General features: G+C 46.8%; 1 long non-coding RNA gene across 4 annotated transcripts in view; it reads left to right on the forward strand.

Moving 5' to 3' along the window:
- Window positions 1-21253, forward strand: part of LOC130876737 (uncharacterized) — a 129326-nt gene that overhangs the window by 19175 nt on the left and 88898 nt on the right. For all 4 annotated transcript variants that reach the window (XR_009057351.1, XR_009057349.1, XR_009057350.1 and 1 more), the window contains exon 2: window positions 13350-13458. This is a non-coding gene — a long non-coding RNA (uncharacterized LOC130876737). The remainder of the gene's footprint in view (window positions 1-13349; window positions 13459-21253) is intronic.

Below are 21253 nucleotides of genomic sequence, written 5' to 3' on the forward strand. Positions count from 1 at the left end.
TCCCTTTACCCCACAACCTCTCCAGCATAGGTTGTCATCAGTGTTTTTGATCTTGGCCATTCTTACAGGTGTAAGATGGAATCTCAGAGTTGTTTTGATTTGCATTTCTCTGATGACTAAGCATTTCCTTAAGTGTCTTTCAGCCATCTTAGATTCCTCTGTTTAGAGTTCTCTCTTTAGGTCTTACTCCATTTTTATTGGATTATTTGTTATTTTGATGACCAATTTCTTGATTTCTTTGTATATTTTGGAGATCAGACCTCTGTCTGATGCGAAGTTAGTGAAGATCTTTTCCCATTCTGTATAGGTTGTCGTTTTGTCTTGTTGACCATGTCCTTTGCTTTACAGAAGCTTTTCAGTTTCAGGAGGTCCCATTTATTAATTGTTTCTCTCAGTGTCTATGCTGCTGGGGTTATATTTAGGAAGTGGTTCCCTGTGCCAATGCGTTCAAGTGCATTTCCCACTTTCTCTTCTATAAGGTTCAGTGTGACTGGCTTTATGTTGAAGTCTTTGATCCACTTGGACTTGAGTTTTGTGCATGGCAATAGACATGGATCTATTTTCATTCTTCTACATGTTGATATCCAGTTATGCCAGCACCATTTGTTAAGTATGCTTTCTTTTTTCCATTTGATATTTTTGCTTCTTTGTCAAAAATCAGGTATTCGAAAATGTGTGGATTAATATCTGGGTCTTCGATTTGGTTCCATTGGTCCTCCTGTCTGTTTTATGCCAATACCAGGCTGTTTTCAGTACTGTGGCTCTGTAGTAGAGTTTGAAGTCAGGGATTATGATGCCTCCAGAAGTTCTTTTATTGTATAGGATTGTTTTGGCTATACTTTTTTTTTTTTTTTTTTTTTTTTTTTTTTTTTTTGCTTTTCCGTATGAAGTTGAGTACTGTTCTTTCGAGGTCTGTGAAGAATTTTGATGGGATTTTGATGGGCATTGCATTGAATCTGTAGATTGCTTCTGGTAAGATTGCATTGGTAATTCTATCTACCCAAGAGCATGGGAGATCTTTCCACTTTCTGGTGTCTTCTTCTTCAAAGATTTAAAGTTCTTGTCATACAAGTCTTCCACTAGTTTGGTTTGACTTACTCCAATATATTTTATGCTGAACTTGAATTTCTGGGTTCCTGGGGGCCACTGGGGCATGCGGTCGAGGGTGGTGGTCTTTTTCTTCATCTGTTGAGAAATGGTGTCAGTAGTGTGGAATGGAACCAGCTCTGTAGATCTAAACACACGAAGAGGAAAGAGTTTCATTTTTGCCCTGTTGTCTTTCACCAAAATGAAGGAGTGGAAGCCTGGAGATTCTGGGGTCTTTGCTTAGTGGATATAGACAGCAGGGAAGAGGAGGAGGAGGAAGAAGAAGAAGATAAATACTCCTGGAGAATGAAAGAACCACAAGACATCATCAAAGCTGAGTGCGACGTCTAAGGAGAGCTCAGAACTGATAGTGAGCCTCGATTGCTTCCTGGGGCCCAGTGTGAGGTGTCCCACGTCTGACTAAAGAGCCCTTCTTCCAGGATGCCACCTTTGGTTTGCTCTTCTGATCTGGAGCCATGTTCAGTGCCTGGCTGACATCCTGTATCGACTGAAGTACACATATCCTGTCTCTCCAAACAGATGGAACGCCAATTGTTTCTGTTTATTGTTCTGACTTAGTGTGCAGGTCAGGGCTAGGCAGTGTTTGCTAGGCAAAGTACAGTAAAGCGACTGAATGAATATCTGAGACTTTTATTACTCACTCTCGCTCACTTATGCACCTCGTTTTAGCTAACAGATGTGGCCGAAAAGACCCCGGGTGAAACAATGACCCGTGCAGACTCTGCACACAGAAGTCACGCACCAGACTAATGTCATCCACTGTAATGCAATAGTCTTCCAAGATTTTCTGTGACGCAGACAGGCTATGTGGTTACTGGGACCAAGTGCAACTAAATTCTAAGGCCGGGGTGGGAGGTCTTTGCCAGGAGCTGAGACTTGATGTTCTTAAAAAAACATCTTCATGTTTGTTCTGTGGTGTGAGTTTGTCAGCATAGTTACTGATTCAAGGGTCGTTTTGGGAGCAGGGATGTAGGGCTGGAGAGGTGGCTCGGTGGCTGAGAGCACTGGCAGCTCTTCCAGAGGACCTGGGTTAAATTTTCAGGACACATATTGTGGCTCACACCTCCAGTTCCAGGGGAATCCTATGCCCTCTTCTGGCCTCTGCAGGTACTGCATACATGTGGTGCACAGACTTACACATTGGCAAAAACAAGCAAACAAAAAACACATACACATAAATAAAAAATAAAGGTATGTTTTCTTTTGAAAAGAAGGGACATTTTGAAACACCTGTGTCCTAATTAGCGTTCTTCTATCACTGCCATAAAGGCCATGACCAAAAGAAACTTGGGGAGCCCAGGGTTTGTTTCCCCTTACATGTTCATCAAAGGGAAGTGAGGGCAGGAACTCAAGTCAGGAACCCAAGCAGAGGCCTTGGAAGGACGCTGCTTACTGACTTGTTCCCTTTGGTCTGCTCAGACTGCTTCCTTATACAAGCCCTGACCACCTGCCCAGGGGTGGCACCACCTAGGGTGAGCTGGGCCTTCCTACGTCAAGCACTGTTCAGAGAAGTGTCCACAGGCCAATCTGATGGGGGACATGTTTTCATCTCAGGGTCCCTCTTCTCAGATGACTCCACATTGTGTCAAACTGACAAACTCTAAGGAGCACGCCATGTGGCCAGCATTTAATGGCATCTCCTTTTTCGGTGACTTCTCTCCAGACATGAAGCCATTTAGAAACTTCAATGTCCTGTTCAGGGTCCCCACTGAAAGTATAGCAACAACACACCCATAGTGATCTGCTGGGGAGCAGATAAGGCTATTTCTCTGTTGAGGAGAGCTGCGGGCTGCGTTCCTGCCGCCCGGCTCCTGGCTGTCTGGCTAGCTTATGACCCGAAATAACAACACACAAACTGTATTCTTTTAAACACTGCTTGGCCCATTAGTTCTAGCCTCTTAATGGCTAATTCTCACATCTTGCCTAGCCCATCTTTAGTAATCTGTGTAGCACCAGTCTTACCGGAAAAGATTCAGCATGTCTGACCTGGCGGCTTGCTTCATTGTGTCTGCCCTGGAGATGAGCGGCATGGTGTCTGAGCTCACTTCCTCTTCCTCCCAGCATTCTGTTCTGTTTACTCCACCCACCTATGATCTAACCTATGAGGCCAAGCAGTTTCTTTATTAATTAACCAATGACATTCCTCTATCATTTCCCTTTAGATCAAAACACCTCCTTCAATTTAGACTGTAATTTAGACCCTCTAAATCACAGGTCTCAGGGGTGGAGAGGGTGATGTCTTTAATGGACACTTGATAATGTCTAACTTGCAGGCTTGTCCTATATTTTTTCCTGTGTGTGTGTCTCTTTCTGTGTATGTGTGTGTGTGTGTGTGTGTGTATGCATGCACATGGGCATGTGCGTAAGAAAGAAATAGAGAGGGTAGATAAAAGAGAGGAGAGAGAAAGGAAAGAGGAGAGATAGGAGAGAGGACATAGTAGAGAGAAAAAGGAGAGAGTGAGAGGAGAGAGTGAGAGAGCATGTCTGTTTGTCCATGTGGTGGTCAAGGATCAACCTTGGGTGTTATTTCTCAGCCATTGTCCTCATTTTCTTTCTTCTGAGGAGCGGTTTTGTTCGCCAGGAACTTGGCAGTAAGCTCTGGCGACACGCACCTTTCTCCATCTCCTCTGAGCAGGGGTTATAAATGCATCCCACCACATCCAGCTTTTGAAACATGGGTTCTGGGCACAGAATTCAGCTCTTGTGATGGCAAGCTGTGCACTCCGTAGACTGATCCAGCTCCTTAGCCTGTGTCCATCCTTTGGCGATTACAATGCAATGTTGTCACTGATAAAATGTCACCCTTGAGAACGGCACAAATCAATTGAAAGAGTGTCATAGAGTATCTCGCCATGTTTTAATTGCATTTATGACTGCGTGTTGGGCTCAGTTTCGAACCTGAGCATGGCCATTTGCAACTTCACACAGGTTGGACACAAGACAGAGACATCTCTGATTGTCATGGGTGAAGGGGTGAGACTGTCCTCTAGTAAGGGACCGAGAATACTGCTCAGCATTTGATAAAGCGCAGTTCCCAGGATGAAGAAAATTTCAGCCCCTGGTGTCACATCACCGCCGAGCAGCCCTGGCTTAGCTGAGAGCAGCAGGAAGATGCTCCACTGTGTTAGAGCACGTAGGTCCAGGGGATTGAACTCAGGTCATCAATCAGGCTTGGCAGCAAGCGCCTTCTCACCGAGCCATCTTGCCCTTCCTCAAGTAAGACATTTAAAACTGCTCTCTTGTTCTTAAATGCCCCGCCCCCGCCCCCAGAACTCGGGTTGGAATTCCTGCCGTACAAGCAACAGGCAGAAACATATTTTCCCCAACATCCTTGAAGAGGTGTCCTTGCTAACTTATCCTGGATTAGTCTGATTTGATTTACCTTTGGGCCTGAAAGTTGCAATCGCATTTAAGAAGACATCGTTTATAATATCTCCCTGCTAATGAATTCCGGCCTCTCTTTCCCGAGTTTCTTCCTGAGCAGATTTGCCCAGGGTCTCTGGGACAGAGGACACCTGCCAAGAGAGGAAAGGCTAAGAGCAATCATTGTGATTTGGAGTTACCCAGTTGCAAACTCCTTTGAGTCCGGTGCCAGCCTTGGCTAAATCACTGTCCCCCTGAACAAATGCTGTTTAAAAACCCAAAGGCAGCTGCGTGGGAGTGAAGTCCAAGATGGCAGCAAGGACAATGAGCTCCTGCTGGCTTCCTGCCCGCCGTGTTTTGATCAGCCAAAGGCTTCATTCTCCGTCCCTTCTGTGTGGAGCCAGATGAAAGCCACTGTCGGCAACCGTCCTGCCTGTGATAAAGGGCTGTTTACTCACAGAATGTCACTGTGGACAGCCTCACCCAGGCCTCCAGCAAACGGCCAGATCTGGAACTGCTCAGCAAGGACAAAATGGATGAAGCCAACTCGGCATCTGCAAGGCCCATCTGAATGAATCAGTCCTGGTGGTGCTGGGTTCCTGTGCTCTTCGTTTGTGTCATTGACAGACCTCAGGTCAGGTCGGGGTGCAGGGAAGGAGGTATAAATAGGACAGGGGCAGGGTGCAAGTGAGAAAGGAGGGGAGGGTTGGGGAGATGGTTTAGCCAGTCACGTGCTGGCTAGGCATGCATGAGGACCTGAGTTATCCCTAGATCCCATGCACAAAAGCTAGGCTTGGAGCTAGCAGAATGGCCCCATGGCCACTGGCTGTCAAGCCCCAAGGCCTGAGTTCAAGCTCTGGGCTTGAACCCACATGATAAAAGGAAAGAACCAGCTCCGCAAGTCTTTTGAGCTCCACATGGGTGCACAGGCACATACATGCACACACACACACATGCACATAACACTAGCATGCAATTAACCAAAGCTGGGTTTAGTGGTACCCATTTGTAACTCAGTGCCAGGGAGGCAGAGACAGGAGGATTCTTGGCTTCTCTTCACTGGTCTAGCTGAATCGGTGAAGGCCAGGTCAATAAGAGACTGTGTCTCACAACCGTGGTGAATGGCACATGAGGAGCAACACCTGAGATCGGCCTCTGGATTCCTCTGTACGCATCTGCACCTATATATATGAACATGCACACATACACATATCACACACACACACACACACATGCACAAAGTGGACTGGTGGGGAGGAGACCGTGCTATGCAGAAGGTTGAGTGAGGTTCAGCTGAAGAGCACCTAGGTGGTGTTAGTATCTAGGTACACCTTGGCCCTGCCCCTTGGGAACCTGGCACCTCACCCCTCTGTGCATGGCAAGCAAGAAGATGGCTCAGCAGTTAAGAGCACTGCCAGCTCTTCCAAAGGTCCTGAGTTCAATTCTCAGCAACCACATGGTGGTTCACAGCCATTGGTAATGAGAAAATTAATTACACAGGTACAAAGGTCCCTTCAAGAGTCAAGCTCCACCCAACTTCTAATCTTCCCCCATTCTTCCGAAGAGGCAAGAAGACCTTTGCCTCTTTCCCTCTCCCCCTACTTCTCTCTCTCTCCCTCCTTCTCTTTCTTTCCCCTTCTCCCTTTCTCCTCTCGCTCTCCCTTCCCTCCCCTCTACCCTTTATCTCAATAAACTCCACACTCTCTGTGTAGTGTATTTGTCTGTCCCTCTCCAACTGTGGTTTGGACCCACCTGCCATGGGACCCGCCGCCAAGGTCCTAACTCATGCCATATCATAACAGGTGGGGCACATAAGGTTGGACTTGTCACCCGCCAATCATAAGTGGGCAGTGAAGTTAGACTCAAGCCTACTGGGCCCAGAGAAAGAGAATGCTGTCCATGAGAGCTTCCTGGAACAGCTGTTATCACCCACCTGCCCGTGCCAGAATCTGTAGGGGTCTCCCAGGCCTGACCATGTTTCTGTTTGCTGTTTGGACTGTGGGTATGTTTTACTCCTTCAGAAAGGACGTGTGCTACATTCCTAACTAACCCAGGTAAAATGATAGAACTGAGACCATCACATGTTCTCAGGGGCCCAGAGCCCAGGGCTACCTTCTTCAGGGGCCCAATAGTACATTCTTCATCTACGCTTGTGAATGAGGTGCCCACCTGGGATGGAAAGCCTTCAAAGAAAGGTTCTGCCAGCCATCCAGAAGTAGGGCAACCACGGTTTCAGTGTGAGGAGCTGGCCAGCCGCCATGGGCAGAGCAGAACCCTGCAGAACCCCCCCCCCCCCCCCCCCGGCAAGCCTGTGGCTGGAGTTCCTGCTCACCTCCTCACTAGAGAGCCTCAAAGGGGCTTCTGAAACATTTCCTTCCAACTCAAAAGCATCAAAGAGGGCATGTCCTTAATCCCACCAATCAATCACACACATTATTTACATTCCTCTGCAGCCCCTTCCATTTTTCATCTGTACAAATATATGTTTTACGTATTTGTAATGGGGGGCATATATACTTCAATCGACATCACTTCCCCTATACTTCCCTCAAATTACTACCTAAGTTTTCAGTTGTCCAATATAACATTGAGGTAATCACCAACATTTTCTTTACTGTCCCAGTAGAATTCAATATTTCTTTTGCTTTTAGATTCCTGTTATTATAAAGACATAATAAACATCTTTATACCGCTAAGGGTTTTTTTCTACTTATTTTGAGTTATTTCCCTGGCACAAATTCCTAGGAGTGGGAGTATTAGGTAAAAGGGAATGACTGTTTTTATAGCTGTTAATATATATGGTCAAATTATTTTCCAAAAAGGTTGTATCAGTTTTCATAGCTATAAGAGATGTAGCAGTCTGTTTCAGTAGGATGGAGACAGGACTTAAAACTTCTGAAATAGAATGCAATAGATTTGCCATTTCCCACTTGTAATGTATTTTCAACACAAAGGGACTCTTTTTTTGCTTGTGTAGGGGAGACCCAGCCAATCACCTTGCTTGTAGGGCGGGGTCCCCCGCCGGCGGTGGTGGCGCACGCCTTTAATCCCAGCACTCGGGAGGCAGAGGCAGGCGGATCTCTGTGAGTTCGAGACCAGCCTGGTCTACAAGAGCTAGTTCCAGGACAGGCTCCAAAACCACAGAGAAACCCTGTCTCGAAAAACCAAAAAAAATAAAAAAATAAAATAAAAAAATAATTACAAAAATTGCAGGCATGCTCCCCGCTCTCCGCTGGAACTTTGGTTTCTGTGAGTCTTTCCCTAATTAAAGCTAAATATTTTACTATAATTTCCATTTGTCGTTCATTTACGCCGCTACAGGCTTGTTTTATTTTAATGATTTATCTACGAAGGCCACAAATAGCCTACTATGCACAGACAGAGGGGAGCTTTTTTTCTTGGTCTCTTCCTCCTTGAATAGAGTCTTGATGGTTTCCTTTTTCTTGGCCTGGAGGTGCTCCCAGACCCATGAGCCTCAGCCTGGTCAGCCAGGACTTCTTGCAGAGTCCATGAGTGCTCCACGAGAACCCACTTGTTTTTGAAGACATTGCCTTTGACCTTCAGGTACAGGCTGTGATGCATAATGTAAATGGAAACTGTACTTTCATTTCCTGGCTGCCCAGACCCAAATAATCACACAGAAACTACATTAATTTCAACACTGTTTGGCCAATAACTTAGGTGTATTTGTAGCTAGCTCTTAGATCTTAAATTAACCCATTTCTATTATTTTATATTATACCACGAGGCTTGTGGTTTCTTACCTCACATCTTGCTTTCTTGGGTGGCTACCTGGCGTCTACCTGACTCTGCCTTTTTTTCTCCCTGCATTCAGTTTAGTTTTCCCACCTAGTTATATTCTGCCCTGCCATAGGCCAAAGCAGCTTCTTTATTAACCAATGGTGATAAAGCATATTCAAGGCATATAGAGGGGAATCCCACATCAACATACGGCAGTCAGTTTTCTTAGATCTACGGTATCTCCCTGATACATCAGCACAGGATCCGCATCCTTCTCATCCAGGTCACCTTGTTGGGCATTCGAGCACTGGCAGTACCCTTCCGCTTCCCTATGCCCAGATGCCTGCCCTTCCGTCGAGCCCAAGTGTTTTTCCGGCATCAAGCCTGGGAATGGACTGTTACAGGCTTCCGGATGATCAGCCTATCTTTGATCAGCTTCTGGATCTGCTGAGAGTTGGCACTGGCAATTTCATTGGTCTTACTGGGGTCCAACCATATACTTTTACCACAGTGGAGGACACTAGAGGCAAGTCCTTTCTGTAGCCTGAACATACTCAGGTCTGCAGATGCAGCAGTGAAAGCCACAAAGCAACTTTTTAGCTGAGCCTCGCATGGTTTTCATGAACAAATACTGGTTTTTGTTTGTCTATTTGTTGGTGTGGGGGAGACGAAGTCTTGCTGTGCAGACCAGACTGACCTTAAATGTATAGTCTTCCTGCATCAGCCTCTGTAGCGCTTGGATTATAAATTGCCACGTGTAGTTACCACGCTATTTTGAACCAATCAACCAATCTCTCTCTACATCTGTCTGTCTCCTTTCCTCTCCCCTTTCTTTCCTCCTTCCCTTACTTCCCCTCTTATCATTCTGTCCTTCCCTTCCTCCCTTATCCCCCTGTAAAGACAGGATCCCTGGTCAAGTCTAAGCTGGTCTTGAATTTGCTGTATAGTTGAAAATGACCTTGATTTTTTTTTTTTTAATCCTCCTTCCCCGCTCCACCTCCCGTATGCTGGGATGGTAGACACGCACCAGCACACATAATTTTTGAGGCGCTTGCGTGGAACCCAGGGATTTGTGCATAGTAGGCAAGCAGGCTACCAGCAACATCCTCACCCGTATTTTGAATGTTTGCAATGCTCCCTTTGCTAGTGTATTTGCATTTCTATAGACCATTATCGGAAAAGGCAAACGAAAGCACTGGTAAATAATAAAAGGAGTCAGAGAGGCTGTGAATTTGGTACTGATTAATATGGGTGCCACCAGATGTTGAGAAGACAAGAAAGGATTCGAGTCTCTCCGTGTGTGTGTGTGTGTGTGTGCCCATGTATGCTCATATTCATATGTGCACTTGTGTGCATGTACATACAGAGGCCAGAGGTCTACCTGAAGTATTGTTCCTCTGGAGTTGTTCACTGCATTTTTTAAACAGACAGGGTCTCTCATGAGACCTGGGGCTTGTTTATTAAACTAATCTGTCTAGTTAGTGAACGCCAGGACTGGGATTGCAGATACACACCACACATCACACCTGGCTTCTCACACAGGTACTGAGGAGCCCATGCCTGTGCAGCAATTACTTGACTGACTGAGCTATCTCCCCTGCCCCAAGATTTCAGGTTTCTGACGGGATGCTTGATGGTGGAGCCTAACATAAGACAGGGACATAGGAGAAAATGAGGTGGGTCATTAGGGAACTGTCGCTGTGTCTGCAGGGAGAGGGAGAGGTGGGAACCCTGGATTCACAGTCCAGTTCTACCACTGAGAGAGAGCTGCACAAGGTCTCTCACTGGCTTGGCATTTGCCAATTGGGCTAGGTTGACCAACTAGGGTTCTTCTAGTCTCTGTCTCTCCCGGTGCTGCAAATACCGAAGAGTGTCACCATGCCGGAATTTTCCACTCAGGCTCTGGGGAATCCAGCCTTTGTCCTGTGCTCACAAGATAAGCCCTTTCCTGTCTGAGCTACCTCTCCAGCCCCAAGTAGTTATTTTAAATAAAAATTTCCCTTCCAGAGGCTCCACAAAATCACAGGTTCTAGAATATTAGTCAATGCCACCCTTGCTCAGCTGACTTAAAGATTCAAATCCCTGTCATTGGACACTTGATCAACTACATCCGGAGAGGCCGGTGGGCTGCTGATGGAAAGGGCATTGACTGGGGGTTCGAGAGAAGGGAGGTTCAAATGCAGCTCTGTCGTTCCCTGGCTAAGTGATGGTACACAATCATTCGACCGCTCCAAGTCCCAATTTCTTCATCCGTCAAATGGGCTAATAAGGTACCCACCTTCCTCCCTGGGTGGTTCTGAGATATGAAAGTCTTATACATAAATCTCTCAGTAAGTGCCTGACCTACTAGGAGGAGCTAAGCAGGTTCTGGGTCTTCATAAAGTGATTGCCATTGCCTTTCAGAGGGGATGAGCAAGCAGGGCTGCATGCATGCTTTCAAAATATGATCCCTGGCCTTGGAAAAAATAACGTATTTAATTTTACATGCATTGGTGTGAGGCTGTCAGATTCCCTGGGACTGAGTTACAGACAGGTGTGAGCTATCATGTGGGTGCTGGGAATTGAACTCAGGTCCTACTGGAAGGGCACCTCATGTTCTAATCACTTGGTATCTAAGGCACCCTCTTTGATGGGTGTCAAAGACTGTCTTAGTGAGTGTGACTTTCCCTTTGCAATGACTAGTTTAGGATGGGGCACCTTATCTTGGACTTTTTCCTTCCTGCTCTTCCAATGAGCAAGGGCTCTGGAGAGAAGAATGTCGACAGGCGCCTGGAGCGGCCACACTTTGGTGTTTAACACCATTTAACTCTTTACATTAGCACTTGACTTAGGGAGCTGTTGGTATTCAGAAGGACCACCCAGGTAGCTCCTCCCTGGTGTTGCCACCTGCTCAGTCACACCTGTCCAACATCCTCCTCCCAGCAGAGCTGGGTCTTAGGTAGTGAGGCCCTTCTTAGATTCCCTATGAGAAGTGTGGAAATCACTGGAATAGCTACTGAAGGACCAGAATGGGACTGGGAAGAAAGCTCTGATTGTCAAGGGCTTGCCCTGCAAGCCTGAGGACCCGAGTGTGACCTCTAGCATCCACATAATAAGAGGAAGGTTGGACGTGTGCTTGTGATTCCAGTGCTGGGGTAGATAGAGGAGGCAGGCGGACTCCTGGGGCTTGCTGGCCTGCCAGCCTCCGGGTCTAATCCACAGTGAGAGATTCTGGCTCAAAACAACAATGGATTTTGCTGAGGAGGAACAGCATCCTACAAGATTGTTCCCTGGTCTCTGCATGCCATACCCTTGCACATTCAATACACCTGTGTGAGCACTCACGTGTGCGCTCACACACACACATACACACACACACACACACGTGAGAATGAGAACTGATACAGAGTTTTGACTTCTGAACCTGCTGCTGTCTTTCCACTTCTGCTTTCCCCAGCCTCTAATCTCAGATTCCAGCAAGAATGGACTTGATGGCTCTAAGCCAGTTAAAATGTCAGGTCAGAGTTTCTTTTGAGGCTAGGGGAGAGTCACTGCCTTCCACATCTCCTCTTGGATGACATTGCTACTGGGGCGTTAGTGGACCGTGCGTGCAGCTTCTGTGCCGGTCTCAGCCGCACTCCTAATTAATCCCCTGGAATCTTGGGCACTTTTTCCTTCTGTCCTCGGCTCAGATGAAGGTGTACTAACGACTCCTAGCCTCTGAGCTTCCAAATGAGACCCACTCCCTCTTCTAGCGCTGCTATAATGTTACCGGAATGGGCCCGTTCCCTTTGATCTCCTATGGTTCTTAAACCCAGCAGTTGTGTGTCCGAACATCAATAGAATCAGGGCTTCAAGCCCCCTCTTTCATTATCTTTCTCAAAGATTAAAAAGGAAAAGAAAAAAAGAGCAAAAAAGGGGAGGAAATGTCCTAGGCTTTGTAGATGAGGTAATGTGTTTTTCAGTAATTTCTTTATCTGATTTCAGTGGACCAACAAAGCTGTTTATTAATACAGACCTACTTGGACCCCCCCACACTTTAAAAATGGCTTTTATTTTGTGGGAGAGAATGAAACAGGGTTTCACGTACCTTGGATGGCCGTGAACTTTCTGTATAACTGAAGATGACCTTGAACTCCTGATCTCCCTGTCTCTCTACCTCCAGAGTGCTGAAGTTACCGGCGTGTACAACCGTGCCTGTTTCTGACAGTGGCTTGTTCTAAAAATAAAATACATCTCAAACCGTCCTCTCTCTCTGCTATGAACATGGCAGGGATGTGTGTGTGTGTGTGTGTGTGTGTGTGTGTGTGGTGTGTTCCTGCCTTGTCTATGTTGTGGGTAAGGAGCCCCATCTCTAGTTACAAGCTTTGGAAACCTTGAAGGGTCTGAGCACTTTGTGGATCAAGGATAAGACCCCACCTTTCCAGAGGTCTACCCTAATATTCCAACAGGAACTTTCTGTTCTTGGCAAAGCGAGAAAAGCAGACTTCTAGATTAGAATAATTAAATATCTGACCCGTGACTCCTCGGATGCCTGCGGCTTCGCAGGCTTTGATGTGGGCAGCTCACTGTAGGATGGAAAAGTACAGCTTCTTCCCAAAGGCCCTCAGCGATGGAGACGACAGGCTAGCAGGGTCTTGAAAACAAGCAGCCAGGGACCCCAGGCAGAACGAGGGGCAGGAGGAACGGGAGCCAGCATGAATCCTGTCAGCCCGTCATTTGGCTAGTGCACGAATCACAGACTGGCTCCCACCAGCCTCGGCCGTCTTATCTTGAGTCTCCCAGACCCACACTGTCTACGCTCATGGGCCTTTCCCACCTCCCCCCTGTTCCCCTTCTCATCCCGTGGGCTTTGTCCAGGACCACTGTCACGGTGGTTTCCATTCTTCCTCTGTATTTAACCCCCAACCATTCTTCAGCTCTGTTGTGTAGCTGGGTCGGAGGAGCAAACCTGCAACAAAAGCCCTTGGGAGCTCAATGCTTGATACCACGAGTCTCTTTTCTGCTACTATCCCCAGAACCGTCCCATTACACGGCTCTGCCTTCCTGAAACCAGGAAGATGAACATGGAAGTGTGTGCTGGCCATGCCTAGAAGAGGCTTGCCTCATTGTCTTTCTTAATCCCATTGGCTAATACTGTGCTCTGTATCCTGATACAGTGTTCAAATGACCTGATACGCTCTTTGGGACACGGCTGAACAGAGCTTGGGACCCTAAAGCTCCCACAGCCTCCGCTTCTGGATGCTCAGCGTTGCCACGGAAAGCCAGGTGTGTAGATAGCCGTCCTTAATGTAGTGGATTCTAGGCCACACCCCTCTTACGTCAGCCGCTTACTTGTGCCCCTTGAAGGTGCTTCGGACCGGACGAGCTAAGCGAAGGATTGTAGAACTTCGCCTGCACTGCAAAGCAGTATGGGAAAATACGTTTAAGACCACCGAAGGGGAAAACAACCCAAGCGTAATGAATGTTGTCAAAGGTTTGTGTGGTTTAAAAAGAGTGATTGTCCCCGGAGGAAGCTGCTGGTCTGTTAGGAGACTGGGCAGGATTTAGGATGGTGTTAAGGGGACAAGAAGGGACTAAACAGAGATCCCCGGAGTCCACGCCAAGTGTGTTAAAGGAATACTGCCATTTGTTGTTGTTTTCAAAGTTTGATGAAAACCGTAGGATTATGAAACTCAAGATGATAAAAATACACTTTTTCTCTTGGCCACACTCTAAATATAAATTCTTTCAACCCTTCACATTGTTTTCTACAAGTTTGCTTTGTTTTCCCCTTGAACTTATTAAAAAAAAAAAAAAAAAAAAAAAAAAGAATCAGACAGCCATAGGGGCTCAGAGCAGCAGATGGTGGGGTAGGGAGTTTCGGATAAGCTCTGGCCACCTCCTGCCGCCCAGGCGTGGAGCCCAGCTGCTTCTGCCAGAACTGGGGGCCTCTGTTCCTATCAGGCAAGACAATGGTCTGAACAAGGCCCCTTGGTTGTTGGTGGGGTGCTGTGAGCTGGGAAGCCAGCAGCATGAAGATTTCCTCTTCTTCCTGCCTGGCAGGATATACGTTCAGCGATGCCTCAAACGCTGTCAGCCCCAGGCGTCTTCCAAAGACTCTCAGTCAGTGGTGGTAGCAGCAGCAGGGGAAGTGGGGGGCAGCAATACTTCATGCCCCATACTGACAAAGCATTGGCATCTTTACCAGCCTGCAGGAGACAGAGGATGTTGCCTAGTGAGTGTTGTTAGCATTCAGACTGGGGGTTACGTCGAGGGGGGGGGGAGCTCCTAAATACAGCAGACTTGAATCTGGCTGCAGGGTGTTGTTTCTAAGTAACCCTTCAGATGTTTGCAGAGAGAGAATGGGTCCAGCTGAAATACATTGGAGGCAAAGTCGCGGGGGGTAGAGAGAGACAGGAATTCGAGGCCCAAGTCAGAAGAGTCTTGTCATAAGGTCAAGAGACTTCGGGAGGCCAGGGAAGGGAACAAAGTGTTGACATAATTTTCCCAACTGCTCTTCCTTCAGTCTTTCCTCCGTCTGTCTTCTCTCCTGGGTCGCTTGCTGAGGATAGGCTAGTGAAGCTGTGGTAATAAATGCTTCCTCAAATTATGATGGCTCGACAGAGTTAAGTTCATGCTTTCCTTTTCATTCCCCATGTCCCCTCAGTGGCTGGCAGGTATTGTGAGCCATTTTCCCCAAACTGAGACATTCTTGGAGGATGTTCGCTCATAAGACTAAGGACATTACTAAAGCGTACATGCCCAGGAGGCTCAGAGAGTCACAAGATTCTCTGGGCTCACTCGAGTTCCATAAGCAGTAGACAGTTTCTGGAGAGAGCACAGTGTCTTTGGTGCAGCTGCCTGCAAGTCAGGCAGGAAGCTCCGGAAACCCGGCTCTGATGAATTGTTGCCCATGTTGGGCTAGGCCCTTTGGTGGTGCGACTGTCTTTGAGTCGCCTGTGGTCCTCCAAGTCATCCCAATAACTCATTGGTTCACCAACCTGGGCTTGAGTATAATTATGTTTTAGGATCATCATTGGTATCCTATCTGGGAGGAAAAGAAATGTATCCACACCTCTCCAGGATAAGTCAAAACAGCACGTGTTCTGCTAGAGGGAGAGCTACGCTGTCATGGTTACCAGCCACCACAGCAAGGGGCAGAGAGTCCTAAAGGGTCTCTTACTGCAGTCTAACTCTCCAATGTGAAGCAGTTCTTCTTGGTGTAGTGAACATGAACTAGCTACTTGGTTGTCAGTAACAAAGGAGCTGGGAAATAGAAGCCTATGCTGGTAAAATCTAGAAACTTTAAGCCAATACCCTAGAGCTTTCTGTTGTCCTTGGTGCTTTATGGGGGTCTCATTCTATGGCAGAAGCTAAGGGAGGGATCCTTTGGCATGTAGGCAGGTCTCTTATCTTCCACCTTAAGCGTTAGGGGAAGAGGGCATCCTCAGGCTTTTCAGAATGAAGAATCTCCAAATTGGATACAGTTTAGAATGATGCAGAGGTCCTACTCCAGAGCTCCGTGTCAGCTAGTGGTCTTTATGTTTCTTTTTTCTCCATGGAAAATTGTATTTTTTCCAACACATACTCTTCCATCCTACACACTCTTATTTATTGGACGGTGGGGCCCATGGCCCTTGCCTTCAGTCTGGGAAGACCTGTGTTCATTGCCTCAACCAGTGTATTAGAACAGAGCGATGCTGTGTGACTTCTGTGATCAGAGCATGAAATTACCACCTACTTCTATTTCGTTGTCTGACAACACTTGTTCTTAGGACCCATGAAATCCAGCCACCATGTTGTGAGGAAGTCCAAGCTAGCCCATGTGGAAAGACCACAAAGAGAGCCGTGTGTTGACCAGCAGCCCAGCCAGGGTCCTAGCTGACAGCTGCTAGCTCTCTCCTGATAGGTATGTGTGAGAGATACCTTCAAATGGCCCCAGTACTGGGTGGCAAACTATTTTTACTCTCAAGACTTCCCATCCGAGACATCCGACAGTGTGGAGCAGAGAACAGCAACTTCTCCCGCCCAAATCACTGCCCATAATGTCAGGCTTTAAGGGTGGTAACTTTATGTCAGCATATTTTGGGATGGTTTGTTACATGACAATAAAAAATGGATATGTCCCTTACATGTCTAGCCAGGGGTTTAACCATCCTGGCCTTTGCAGGCAACAGCAGAGTGGCAGAAGGTTGTAGCAATTCAGACAGAGGGAACAAGAGGCAGAGCCCATCCTGCAGGTAGCTGGGACAGCATAACTCTAAGTAGTAAATAGTGAGGTGCCAGGATGGACAGGAATACTCAGAGGATGGTGACAAAGAGATGGCATCTCCCAAAGCCATCCACTGGCTCACCACAATGCTTTCAGATTCAAGACAGGACTACAAAGAGAGGCCAGCACACCACGAGTCTCAGCAATTAAAAGCAATAAATCAAGTCCACATGTTCTTAAGCATATCCCATTCATCTACCATGATCTATCTAAGTTTGAGACAACCCGGAAGGCTCAACCCTTGGACTCTTTGTAATTCTTTGCTGGAAGATGCTGATGTAAGACCATCAGACCCATGGACTCATGACTTTGCGTCCCTGTCCTGCCTTTGCTTCCTTGCTTGTAAGCTGAAGTTCTAACAGCTACCCATGAGGAAACCGCAGAGTGAGAATTCCGTGCTGGCAAGTAGCAACTGCTCAGTAGGCAGGGATGGTAATAATCCTACTTCGACTTGAAATATTTCAAGTGCTATCATGTGGATGAAGACTTTGATCTATTGTGTGTAGCTCAAGGGTGTGCAATTATGACCGGTGGTTAGAATTTACCGGAAAAGAAGATTTTGGTTCAACCTGGAAGGACTGTTTTGTAATGAACATGCTGGAAAGGTAATGGGTTGAAGTCCTTTGGAGCAAAGGAGAAAAGGAAGTTCATGCATTGGATGGGAGCTGGCTTTGAATTTGGGTTTTATCCAATGGTCTCTCTTTGGGATGCATGAGCCACACTCTTCTATACCTTCAGCGGTTAACCTGCAGTGATCAGGAATTGTGTGCCCACAATTTACCCCATGTCACAAATTCAGTTGAAGCCTGGAAAATCTTAAAAGAGTCAATCTGCCATCCCGAGATATGAGAATATGCGTGGCATTTCTCACTGAAGATAGTAAAAGCTAGGAAGGGAGGGGAAGAGACAGACAGGAGGAGGGGTGGGGAAACGAAGATCAGGATATAGTAGAAGGATGCTGAGGGATATGATGGAGACTGGAGAGAAGCTGAATTCTGACTGGTCCATTGGGACAAGAAAGCAAATGCAACTCTGAAGCTGGAAACTATACCATTACTTAGGCCATTTTCTCTGAGGCTTTCTACCCTGGCTCTATCCTTTCTTCTTTCTCCTGATGGAGCCAGGCTACCCTGTGTCCGTAGATGGATGTCATCCTGCTTCAGCCACAGACAGCCTGGCACTCTCTCCAGTTTATAATCAGCCATTTCTCATGGCACTGCTGATCGGCCCCTACTGGACTAGGCATGTCGTCGGCCAATCAGAAGTGGCCTACAGGATTATGTTGCGTGAAGTGCTTGCTCCTGAGATGGTTGTTTTAAAGTGGAGAAGCAGGACAGGCAAGCTGGACAGGGCTGGGACCTCTGGCCGAGGGAGGGATCATGGTTATCTTTTAGTGCTTTGACAGGGACTGTTGGGATATGTTCCTTCAGTTGAGGTGGGCTCCCCCTCCCACCTGAGGAAATCTTTGTTTGGAGTGGGATTGTTCTGCTAAACAGGCTTTGTAGGGCTGGAGAGAGAGTTCAGTCAGTAAAATGCTTACCTCATATGCTTAGGACCTGATTTTGAGCCCCAGAACCTGTATGGAGCTCCAGAGGCCTGGTGTGGTGATGACACGTGCTTATAACCCTGGAGCTGGGGAGGCCAAGGCAAGAGGCTCCCCAAGGCTCCCCATTGGCTCTCCAGTCTAGCCTACTTGGTGAGCCCCAGGTCAGTGAGAGACCCCCAACTTAAAGCAAATGGACGGTATTCCTGAGTTGACACTGGTGATTGTTCTCTGACTTCCACACAAATGTCATCTGCACACACATGCACACACACGCACACACACACGTTTGCAATCCACACACATACAAACAAGCACACATAAAAAGACTCAGGTGGCAGCTGTTCCAGGAGCCCCTCGAAGCTTTACTGACAGCCTTGACAGGTCCGTCTGCAGATAAGTAAGCAGCATCAGGTCCCATCAGATTCAGGGGGACACAATTGTCCTACTATCCCATCAGAAAACTGGACTGTTCCCTAGATATGTTGGTTGGAGGGGTTGTGACCAAGGCATCAGGAGGGATTCAGATGGCTGGAGTTCTAAGGGAAGCTGCTTGGTGTTCAGTGTGGGGGCTGGGATCCTTCTGATATAGCAGGGATGTATGCTCACGGGCTATGAAACCCCATTCTTCCACTCTGAAGATGAAAGGCTCAGAATGTCTTTGGGAGGGACCAGGCCTTAGCTGAGCTTGTTGGGGTATGAACTTTGGTGTACCCTGAAATCTGAGATATTATTTATAACACACACACATATACATATGTATATACTTTGGGGAATATATGTTGATAGATATATGCATATATTTAAATATTAATATACATATATGCACAATGTACTTTATACATTGTGCGAACATGTTATGGGCGTGCTTACACCACAGTACATGTGTGGAAATCAGAAGTCAACTTTCAAGAGTTGATTCTCTCCCTCCACCATGTAGGCTTTGGGGTCAAATTCGGCTCATCATACTTGTTGGCAAGCACCGTTTCTTCCTAAGCCATCTTGCCGGCCCCCTGCAATATATGTTGTTTTTTTTTTTTTAGACAGAGTTTCACTGTGTAGCACTGGCTGTCCTGGAACTAGCTCTGTAGACCACGCTGGCCTCGCACTCACAGAGATCCACTTGCCTCTGCCTCCTGAGTGCTGGGATTTAAGGTGTGCATCACCACCACTCGGCAATATATTTTTAAACTATAGCGATCTTAAGACAAAACAAAAACCCACAGTGCCCCCTTTGCATCCCTGTTGCCATCACCTGAGGAATTGCCACCCAAACACTGTCAAGTCAGGAGACTGCGTTCTCACAATAAAGGGATACAGTCAAACTGGTTTCCAAACAAGAGATTTACAGAGAGGCAGGGGTGTTCTGGCCAGGGTACGTTTTCACAGTGGGTCATGTCCTGACATCAAAGAGACCTCTCGTATACTCTCTCCAGTTGGTTCTCTGTCCTGTCCCCGCCACCTTCCTAGCCCATTCATTGGACTGAGAGGCTATGAATGAACTGGAGAAAGAGGTTCTGTGTCTCCCCCTCCTTCAGAAAGGGTCGAGGAGCTATAAGAAGTGGGGAGACTCAGGCCCATACCTCCTGTGGTTTCATTTCACCTGGTGCCATTTAATTCCCATCCTTCCACGGCGTTTCTGGATAGGCAGAAAGTCTTCCCCGGAGACTTCCTCAGGACTCAGTCCCTCTCTGGTATCCACAGGACACCCTCGTATTTCTCCCCACAGACGACTCTCCCCCGTGTGACAGGCTGGCACTCTATACAAACTGGGGAGGAGATCTTTCTTAAGACAAAGAATCCAAATGAAAATACAGCATTAGAAGCGAAACCAAGTATTTATGACAGATGATTAAATAAACCGCAATAATAAACGTTTTTAAAAAGTTGGCAAATAATACAAGTCCTGAATGAATTTCCTTATGCCGCTAGCATTTTCCCCTTACATTTTGACTGCATACTCTGATTGCCTATTTATATAAAAATCACTTTAATTTTAGTTGAATTAATTAATTGTTTTTGAGGCTAGGTTTCATATAGCCTAGGTATCTGGCCTCGAAGTTACTCTGTAGCCAAGGATGATCTTTAACCTCTGATCTTCCCTCCTTTCCTCCTTCCCAAGAGCTGGGTCTGCCTGTGTGTCCCTCCACACTCAGCTGATGGGGTTTTAAAAATTCATTATTGAAAACAAGTCTTTGTGTATGTGCATGTGATGTGCATACATTCTTGAATGTGGATGTGGGGGTGTGTGGAGGTCAGAGGGCAAGCTAGGGTGTTAGACCTTCTTTCTTTGAGACGGGGTCTCTTGCTTTTCCCCTATTGTGTCCAAGACCCTGAAGGTACCAGCTTGTCTATCATCCATCTCAGAACAAGACCTTTGCTCATCGCATACCCACAAACAGCCCACCAGTGTGTGCTGGCAGTATGGAGCGCTGTCACAAGAAAAAAAAATTAGGTGTAAAGAGTAGTAAACTCTACCCACATAAAGAATGCAGAATATGCAATCTGTAAGCACAACCCAATTTCTGCCAACAGTCTCATAGAACATTTTTATTTATTTCTGTCAAACTCTGGTAGTTGTAGCCTATCCAGAATTACAATTGAGGGAAATGTAGTTTTGACACAAATGTTGACAGATATGTTCACTTATGAACTAAGATGAAAGTGACGCGCCTGGGGAGACTCCTTGTTTGTCACTAACATCGTGAGTGACTTTTTGCAGAATTTAGACAATGGCTTTATAATTCTGAAAGATCTCTATCACTACCCTATTCCTCTCTGAAAGGCTGTCCACAATTAGCTGGTGACAGAAATGACATTTTCTCTACACCTTCTTAGTCTAGACATCAAGAGAGCGGTCAGTCAAGTCTTGGCCTGTAGCAGCTGCTAATGCCTGTGGTATAAATACTTCCGCCATAGCTCATTCCAGCCACCGCTGGGATATCTCTGAGCACAGAAGCAGGAAGCGATGTTCCAGTGTACCGTCATCCGTCATGTCTACCATACGGTGGTAAGCAACCCTGAGGGGGCAGGCAGCAGCAAAAACTGGCGAAATATTCAGGAGGGATGCATTTTGGGTTTTTGCTCCTTTGTTTTCAATACGATTCAATTACGTATATATAATCTAATTTTCAGTAATGGCTTTGTTTCACAACTGGTTTGCAAACTTCCTGAAAATTTATTAACTGGGACTTGTGAGCTGATTCTGGCCGGTGCCAGCACTCCATAGGGTGTCCCGAGTACTTCCCAAGAGACTTCATGTAGAG

The sequence above is a fragment of the Chionomys nivalis genome, chromosome 7 (assembly GCF_950005125.1).
Source record: "Chionomys nivalis chromosome 7, mChiNiv1.1, whole genome shotgun sequence".
In the NCBI taxonomy this organism is placed as follows: domain Eukaryota; kingdom Metazoa; phylum Chordata; class Mammalia; order Rodentia; family Cricetidae; genus Chionomys; species Chionomys nivalis.